The sequence below is a fragment of the Lonchura striata genome, chromosome 8 (genome assembly GCF_050655825.1).
Source record: "Lonchura striata isolate lonStrDom1 chromosome 8, ASM5065582v1, whole genome shotgun sequence".
Lineage (NCBI taxonomy): Eukaryota > Metazoa > Chordata > Aves > Passeriformes > Estrildidae > Lonchura > Lonchura striata.
This window is the reverse complement of record NC_140710.1, coordinates 20,349,478-20,358,662: the sequence shown is the minus strand read 5'-3', so window position 1 is coordinate 20,358,662 and position 9,185 is coordinate 20,349,478. Positions and strand designations below refer to the sequence as shown.

At 35.5% G+C, this 9,185-nt stretch overlaps 1 protein-coding gene across 1 annotated transcript in view; it reads left to right on the top strand.

Moving 5' to 3' along the window:
• The first annotated feature begins 697 nt into the window (after positions 1-697).
• LOC110479950 (uncharacterized) overlaps positions 698-9,185 on the top strand; it is a 322,855-nt gene continuing 314,367 nt past the window's right edge. Inside the window, exon 1 of the mRNA XM_085585937.1 lies at positions 698-717. The gene's annotated coding sequence lies outside the window, so the exon portion shown is untranslated. The remainder of the gene's footprint in view (positions 718-9,185) is intronic.

Sequence of the window (9,185 nt, the reverse complement as noted above, 5' to 3'; positions counted from 1 at the left end):
ACTTCCATAGAAACTATTTGCCGTCTTGTTCGCATAATTCTGTTTTAATCTTTCCCCTTGGTTAATATATTCTCATCCTTGATAGAGCTCTATATTGCCTAAAGGATTTCTGTCCACAAAGGTGAATCAAGCCAGTAGGTTAATGAAGATTTTCACTCAGCCACCCCCTCCCTCATAGCCTGGATTTTTACCCCAATTTAAACAGTGTGAACCATCAATTTTACTCTCTACAATTTCAAATGAAGAAAACATCTTTTTCACTTCATTTTTTTGCATTAGACAAATTTACTTTGCAAGAGCAGGTTGATTTTTGTTTCTTGAAGGGCATCATGAGCTTTACAGGATATTGAGAAATCCCAGCTCCAGCCATGTGGAGGATAAACCTATTGGTGCCCCAGGCAATGCAAGTAAAGGACTTGCCAAACTCAAATGTTTACTCCTTTGGGAAAATATCCTAAGCACTGTAATTTTACAAGATGATTCAGTTGCCCCATGGCTTATTTATAAAACGTTAATGTGTTAAATACAATTAGTATAAGCATCCTAATCTCTCTAGAGACTCTTTGCTTATATGTTGCTTGGAGCTTGTGTAAAATAGTCTGGAATATTTAATCTTTTTTGGTTTTGTTTGTATATTTTCTGAACCTGAATGGAAAAGAAAACTCAAAGATAAAATATTTTCTTCTTCTTTCAGGCTACTACACTCTGCTGGTGAAGGTGAGGTAAACTGGTTCTGCCCTGGAGCAGTGATGCAGTTTGGGTAGTTCTGGTTGTATGCAATGATTTTTAATTTTAAATCCCTGTATGATGAGAACATTGTAATGTGGCCTGCATGGGACTTTTTCCTGCTATCAGATGGAAAAGAAAACTGTCACTTTGTTTTTAAGTGGCTGGTGGTTCTCAGAGAATGTAAAACTATTCTCTGCTGCAGAAGTGTCTGTGTCTGCTTATAAAGACCGAGAAAATTTTTAATACTTAAATATTTTGGCACCTTTCTCTGAATGAAAGGAAGAGTGGTTGCAGTGGGCTTTGCCATGTCAGCAAATGTAACATAAAGTAATGATGAATTTGGATTTCAGGTTTACTTATGTAGGCTTTGACTAATGCTAAATATCTGGACTGTGTTTGATACTTATTAGTCTTTAAAATAATTTCATTTTCCCACAATGCTCTCACCACTAATGGCTAGCAGAAGAGGGCTGTCTTTCTAATTGAGACTTTTTAGGCTGCTGGTGGTAATTCACACATTGACTACTTGTGTGAAAAGGTAATTTTAATTGATAGACACTAAAAAGAATCTCAGCCTCTCATGGTGGGGAAGGACTCTCAACTTATGGATTCAGTGTAAATGAGTTTGTTTATTTTTGTCTGTTAGGAGAGTTAGAATGAGACATTGGATGAAACATTGGAATTTGTTGTCAGAATTTCAAAGTAAACAATACACATAAAAAAAAATGTCACCTCCAATTTCACAGAGCTTGTGAGTCTATCAAAAACATGGTGCAGTTCAAGTCACTCAGACACCGTGTAGGAGGAAGGCCCAGTTTAACAGAGACTGATGTAAAGGTGATTTGACAATATTCAAAATTTATCAGTCATCAGTGAGTTTTGGGTCCTCCTTTTTCTGATATTGCTGTGTTCAACAGAAAAAGCAACCAAACCTTGAACAATCTTAAAAGTTCAAGGAAATATTTCTCACTGGTTTTATTGAAAGAAAAGTGATTTTGACTGCCAAGATCACATGTGAACAGGAAAGAACACAAATACAACAGAACACCATGATGACAGACCTAAGGGAATTCTTTATCTGAGTAATTATCACAAATAACTCTATATGGGTGGTAGCAATGTGTGCTGGGAAGGTTTTCTGTTTCTGAGCTTCACAGAGGACATTTATCAGTAAGGATTTGTATGAAAATTGGGACAAGAGGAAGTGAATTGTGATGGATGTAAGAAACCAAGGAGAAAGAAGAAATTGGGAAAATGGGAACAGGGGAAGTGAAATTAGAGCAGAGACAAGTTTGTTCTTTAGCTGCTTCTCAATATAGTTTTTGGCACTTCTTTAGCTACTTCTCATAGTTTTTGGTACTGATCCTTTCAGCCTCAGAACATTTATTAAAGGGAAGAAGTGCACTAAGACCTCAGCTGGTCACACTGCACTGATGGGGAGATAACATCTGTTTAATGGCCATAAAGGACACAACGGCAACACATTGTTGAAGTATAGTTTGATCTTTTGTGTTATCACATTCCCATAAAATGGTGATTTTATTCTGCTGTCACTGATTTCAATAGCAATGATTATCCATATAATTTGTGACTGATACTATGAACACAGTTAATTATATCTAAAATTCTTTCCATTTGTTTAGCTTAGGATTTTGCTACTGTGATTTATCTTTTCATTTTATTCTCCCATCCACAACAAAAATACGTGTTTGAAGCAAAGACTTATATAAAATGGCTTTGCCTATGACAACAAGCAGGTTGTAAATGAGATGTGACAAGGCAGAGGGTGGATATTCTGGTTTAATAACTACAGTTAATCAATCGATCAATCACTCTATGTCCCTAGGGAATATGATGCATTACATGGATGCAGATGATCTGTGCATTGCCCTTGGGGAAGTTTAGGTTCTTCAACGTGATAATCATCTGCTCAGAAGTGACAGTGAATTTAAAATACCACTTTTACAATCTCTCTAGATTGGTGGATCATCAGTTTGGATGGCATAATCAGGAGTCAGTGCAGGTGATCTATAACTCTGTTCTACTCAAAGAGGGTAAGAAAAATTTTGTTGAGTTTTTCCCAAGCATTGGCTGTAATAGAGCAAGATAGAAATTAGTAATTTATGATTACATAAACTTACATGAACCAGTGAATACAGATAGCGAAATAAACCAGATAATTAAATGGTAAATCTATCCAGATGTATCTTTTGCAGAAATCCTGTTTTAGTCTGAATTATAGCTATGGTTACATTTCGGTCTCCTTGTTAAACAGGGCCTTAAATCTAATTAATTTTTCTTTGAACTTGAAAAGTGATTTCTTGCCATGAAATCTTGAGACCCTTCAGGATAAACTGAAATGTAAGAGTTTTTGCAATGCCAGTGAGAGTGTGACCCTTTTTCACTAACTCTAAACCCCCAGATATTTTAACTTAACACAGATACTCTTTTGTTTGCATGAGCCTTGTAGAAAACAGTGTGATTAAACAATTCTGTCTGTATGTATTACCTGCAGGCTATTTTCTTCTAGTTTGTTTTTTTTTTTTCTACAACTTTTTTCACAAATAATAGGATTTTTGCCCCTTATTACAGTTTAGCTAGACATGCAGTTTTTTCCCCTCACCTGGAGTAATAATTGTCTATTTGCAGCACTGTCAGCATCCTCACAGTAACCAGCTGTGATCTCACAAGCAGCAGTGGATCGTGATTTCTATTAAAGAATATATAAACTTTTAAACCCAGCATATTTTCATGACCCAATGTGCATTTTAATGAGAAACCAGTTTTTTTGTTAATCTAGATAACAAAAGTAGAATCAGTGGCTTTGAATGTCGTGGTACACTTCCCATTGTGTGAGCAATGTGTTGTTGACAAGACTGTATTCTCACTTACTCCAGTGAGGAATAACTATTCTTTTGCTATAATTAGGCTCTGATTTTAATAGATATAGAGGGTGGATAACAAAGATACAGAATAAGAAACTGTATTGCTTCAAAGAAGAGAAGATAATGTAGAGGATAGAAAAACTGATTGTGAACTGTTCCAATTTTGCAGTAGTTTGTTTTTAGTAACTCCAGTGAGTGTTGTCAACACAATCTGCAGTTGTCTGTCCTAGAGTTAGGAGCACAGGTCTGGTTTTTTTTAAGAACTGTTTTCTGATATCTTTTCAGAAAGATTAGAGTGTGATTTGAAACCTTAACCTAATCTAAATGAGTGAATTGGAAAACAAAGAATGGTAATAATTGTGGAGTAAATAAAAGTAAAAAAACAGGCCAAAGTTGCATTTACTTTTCTGAAGCCCTCTTAAATTTCTATATTTACTGTCCAGAAAGTGATCTGCTTCCTGAGTCACACTCCATGGGAGATGGCCTGGCAGATTTGGTGCCAAATATTGTTTCTCTAGAATAAGTACAATTGCTTTGATTGATGAGCAATCAAGCCATATATTGCTATGTTTTTCTTTATGGTAATTTTTAGGTTACTTTAGAATAACTATTGGATGTCATGGAGGACTAAAAAAATATGTATGATATACCAGTTAAAAAAATTATGGACCAGGTCAGGTGATCACAATAATGTTACTTCAACAATTTGAATTAAAAACAATATTTTTGAAATACATACAAAGTCCAATAATTTGTGTTGGACTTTGAGCACGGGTTATTTTGGTCTGCATCAAGGATGTGGTTTTGTCCAAGAGATCAGAGAATAAACTAGAATAAATGGCAAACTGATTTTGTTAGTTAAGGAGATATTCCAGGGAAATATTGGTAATCGTGATGCCTGTTGTGCAGAAGATCTGACGGAAGATGCAAGGGGTGGGTTCATCATTTCCATGCATGGAACATACCAGTTTGTGACATATTAAAAAGACTTTACTGCTATCTCAAGAACAAAAACTCATATATTGGGAGCAGCAAACAATTTCTCTAACTCACAAAACACCTTACCTGTGTTATCATGGGATTTGCAGATATGAGAAAAATACCTGGACAGAGGGGATCATTTGCAGAAAACAAGTTGATTATTTTAGCCCTTGGTTTTTTTTTTTGCTTTATGAGTTGAATATGTCACTTCAAAGGTATGAAATTCTCTCTCTGGAATTTCATTTTGAGATATTCAGGGATAATTTGTAGTTGTGGTCCATATCCTCTTAGGTACAGTTGCTTGGATACGCTGTGGGATCCTGTTTCTACTCCTCCTTGAGTATGCAAATGCTATAGGCTATGCAACTATTTTTGGTCATAAGCTTTTGTTAATAGAATACTAAAATTCTCCTCCTATAGACATTCCTGAAGAAAACCTTAATTGTATGAATGTTGTTAGGAAGTATCAGCAGAGCTGTTTAAAGACAACAAGTGAATTGCAATGGATATTGACACTCTTTTGTGAGTGAAATTATTGATTGTATTTCAGAGTGAACAGCTACCAGATTTTTTGACTGGCAGATTTTTCAGGGCATAGGGTTTCCCTCCTTTAAAAGTACAGGTTTTCTCTTCTTTCTGAAATACAGTTTAAAAATGTGCAATTCCTTCTGCCTTGAAGGATTTAAGTAAAAGTGCATTAGAAAACCTTATTTTTTTCTCTCTCTATCCCAAAAAACTTGCCTTCCACTAAGAAATATCCACAAGTCCATAATGAGAATTTAGGAGCCTTGGCTGCCTAAAACCTAGTACTAAAATTTATTCTTTTTTTGTAAGTAGGAAATGACTTTTTCACAAATAGTTTGTTCAGAAGAATCAAAACATAAAGTACCTTCAGTAAGATATTTGCACATTTTGAATCAAGAAGGTCTCTGAATCTGACAGACTTTTTTGTGGTCCTGAGTATTTCAGTAGCGTATTAATTTCTCTGTCATAAGTCTCTCTTATGCTGGCTGAATGCTAAATACTTGCTTTAGTTGCAAAGGCAATAAAAGCTTCATGTTTGTACAGGGTTTTTTTCTTAGATTAGTTACTGCAGTTTCATTGTTTTTATTTTTAGAATCCAAAATAATTATCTTTGATGCAAATATTGAACTGAAAACCTCCTTCAACATAAAATCTCAGAAGAGAATTTCCATTGCCTCAATCTTTTGCCTGGCTTATGGCACAAGCTTTGTAGCAGCATTCTCTCATACTCCCTATATATGTGTTGTATTTCATGCAGTATCACTGTGACCAGCCCATTTCTTTGGAACAAAACTAACCATCATCTGTGCCCAGCCAGAATGTTCTGTGTATGTAAGAAAATCCTGGATTTACTTATTATGAGAATGGGGTCACCTACTGGTCATAACAAAATTTTCATTATTTTAAGCTGTCACTTACATTAACTAGGATATGCCTAAGAACCCTTCTTAATGACTTTGTGTTGTTTCAATTAAGTTGTTCTTGGATCAAATCAAATAATGGTCGGATTTGTTGATCTGCAAAACTGCCTTCCCCATATGGATTGGTAAGAGATTATCCCACCAGGGGTTTAGAAATCCAGGAAATTAAAAAAAAAAATCTGAATGACTAAAGGTTTTCAAAAGGAGGAAACATCTATGATAATGAAACTGAGTCTATTTTAAAATGCAAGGGATCCTCTTGAAAGCCAGTACTAAGCACACTCAAAGAAAACATTCACTAAACACTGTGCATTATGATTATAAAACTAGGGCTCATTTAATCCATCAATATTTTGGTATGTTTAATATTTAAAGAGTGTTTTTAAACCATTATTCAGAAAACTCTAGGACAAAAATTATTTTACAAATAACACAGCATACAAGAATGGAAGTTAATTTGACCTTTATCACTGTATTGTCATTAGGAAAATAAATTCAATTGCAGCAGTAATCTACATATATATGTAATCTGTATCTTTTCAAAACAGGAGAATACATCAGAGCATTTTCCATAATTTTGAGACTTTTACAAATCAGTTGCATAATAAAATATGAAACTGTAATAAAAGCAGTTATGCATCCCAAATATATGCCAAATGTTTTATCTTATTCAATAGAAGGAAAAGCAGATGGTTGAAGGAAATTTGTTTTCCCTCCAATCAATAGAACCAATTTCAAAAAGTACTTACAGAAGCTGATAGTGAGTCATCACCTTTGTTTCATCATAATATAGGAAACAGTCCCTTATTATCCCAAGTGACCTGAATATATGTTTTTGTATTTAAGACTTGGTTTATAAATGAAAAATTATTAGAGGAAGAATATATGGCTTTAACAATGTATTAGATAATTCGAAGCCACACCTTTCTGTCAGAGCTTGCCTGGGATTTCATCTCCCCTGGTTTGTCGCTTATGATTACGATTGTTACACTGGGTGCCATGCATCCCAAAAGGCATTCAGGGAACACTGATTTGTGTAAAGAAACTCAGACTGAACTTGCACTTCTTTTACCTCTTCTGCATTCTGCCCTGCATTATTTCAACACTGTGTATCTCACAGTGCTAACAGCTTTCAAACAGCTGCTACGTGCTTTATACAGATGCTAAACCCTACAAACAGTGTTTATGATTTATAAGAATTCTAGTAGCAGGCTGATGATGGCTTCCTTTAGATAGAGGTCTTAACTGTGCATACTTGTGACTTGGGTAGCTCACAGTCAAATTAATATGAACAGTTTGGTAAATCCTTTATTTGTGCATTGAAATGATGGTATGATCTTAAATGAAGAGAGTAACATAATTTGCAACCCCTCAAATGTATGTTTCTTTATTCATTATGAGGATATATGGTGAAAAATATCAGGATGTAATATTGCATGTAGGATGTTTCTCTATCTGTTGGAGAATCTTATAGTGAAAAGGCAAACCACTGCAGTTAAAAGTCACCTTGGAAATCTTCTGCTTTGTCACATGAAGCCATGTGATAAATTTAAACAACTAATAGAAATCTGCTTAAAGTAATTAATATAATTATACAGCCAAGTTCCTGTGAATTAGATGACTTGTCATCTCTCAGTAACTGTTTGTGCCCCTACTTTCTTCAAGAGAGGGTTCAGACCTTAAACTTATTGAATCCAGAGGATGTTTTTGCAGAATTGCCACATAGTGTGTTATGTGATATCATTCACATTTTTCAAAGTGCCACAAAATGCCAAATACTCAGAAAAAGGGAACTACTTTAAAGCAGATTCCTCAAGTGTGTATAAACTCTTTATGTTTGTGGGAACACTGAGTTATGAGGACAACCAAAAAAACCAGCAAATGGAGCATAGCTAGCTTTGGGCAGCAGGATTAATAGTCCAAAGTGAATTCACATGTGTCATAGATAAACTGCTATTGGCTTGTTCAAATGCTGGGAATCCTCTTTGGCACATTGGTGTCACCCTGAGATAACAGGGCACAGGTACTATCTGTACCTTAATTCTCCACTAGAGATAAGGGAACACAACTTTACATCTTGATGGTGAATTAATTGGTAGCTGTTGATCATTCACATGGTAGAGGAGAAAGCTTTACAGAAAAAACTTATGAAGAATTAAAAATGAGGTAAAATGGCTTTCTTTTGAGGTGACATTAGAGACCTGAGGCATCACATTGAATAATGGAGATAGAATGAAATAAAATACTCTTTTGTTCACTGAACTTCATCCGTCTTAGTCACCAAACAGTTTGTTGTCCAAGGGAAATCCTAATATATGAGTTGATGATTGCAGGAGTGCTGTGAAATCTGCTCTTGCAATGGAATAGAAAGTTGTCTGAATTTCTGCGGTTCAGTTTTCCCTTCAGCTGAAACCCAGAAATCCTTCACAATGTTTCTTGCCCAAGACAGACCATGAAGTTGCTTACAATCCCTTTGGTGACAATTAAAACTAAGGGCTTCTTCCTCTTGTGAAGAGTCTCTGTGTTTCAGGGGATGTGATGTAGCCCCTCAGACAGCTCAGACGCAGGAGCACAAACCAGTCTGTCTGTGCCCTACTCAGCAGTGTTGTCAGCCTTGTGTGCTATGAGCTCTGGTCCTCTCAGGAGTAAGAGCTTGGTAGAGCTGTCAATACCAGGCAAAACAATGTCTGATTTTATGAATTATTTTCCTTCAGCTCACCACTAAAAGTTATTGCAATGAATTTAATTTATATATTTGCAAATGCCATAACATGAAACATACTGCTGCTGACAATCTGAATTGCTCATGCTATCAACTGCTTGGAAGAGCTGTCAGCCTAGAGTTTGACATGTGCTTCTTCAGAGGAGAACAAGGAGAGTTGTTTTGCCCAAGCATAACCTGTTTATCCAGCAAGTAATTTGTAGGGGAAATTCTTTCATTGACATTCTCGCTACATTGAATTTTAATGAATTCCCCCTTTGAAGCTGTAATTTGCATTTTCTTTTTGAGACCCTGAAAACTATTTTGTCCACTTTGTAACCTTAAGGCTGTGAAAACTGTTTTGTCCACTTTGTAACCTTATGTCTGTGGTTAGTGTCTCCCAGGCCTCTTAATGTTCATGATGGTGCATATTTGCTTTTCATT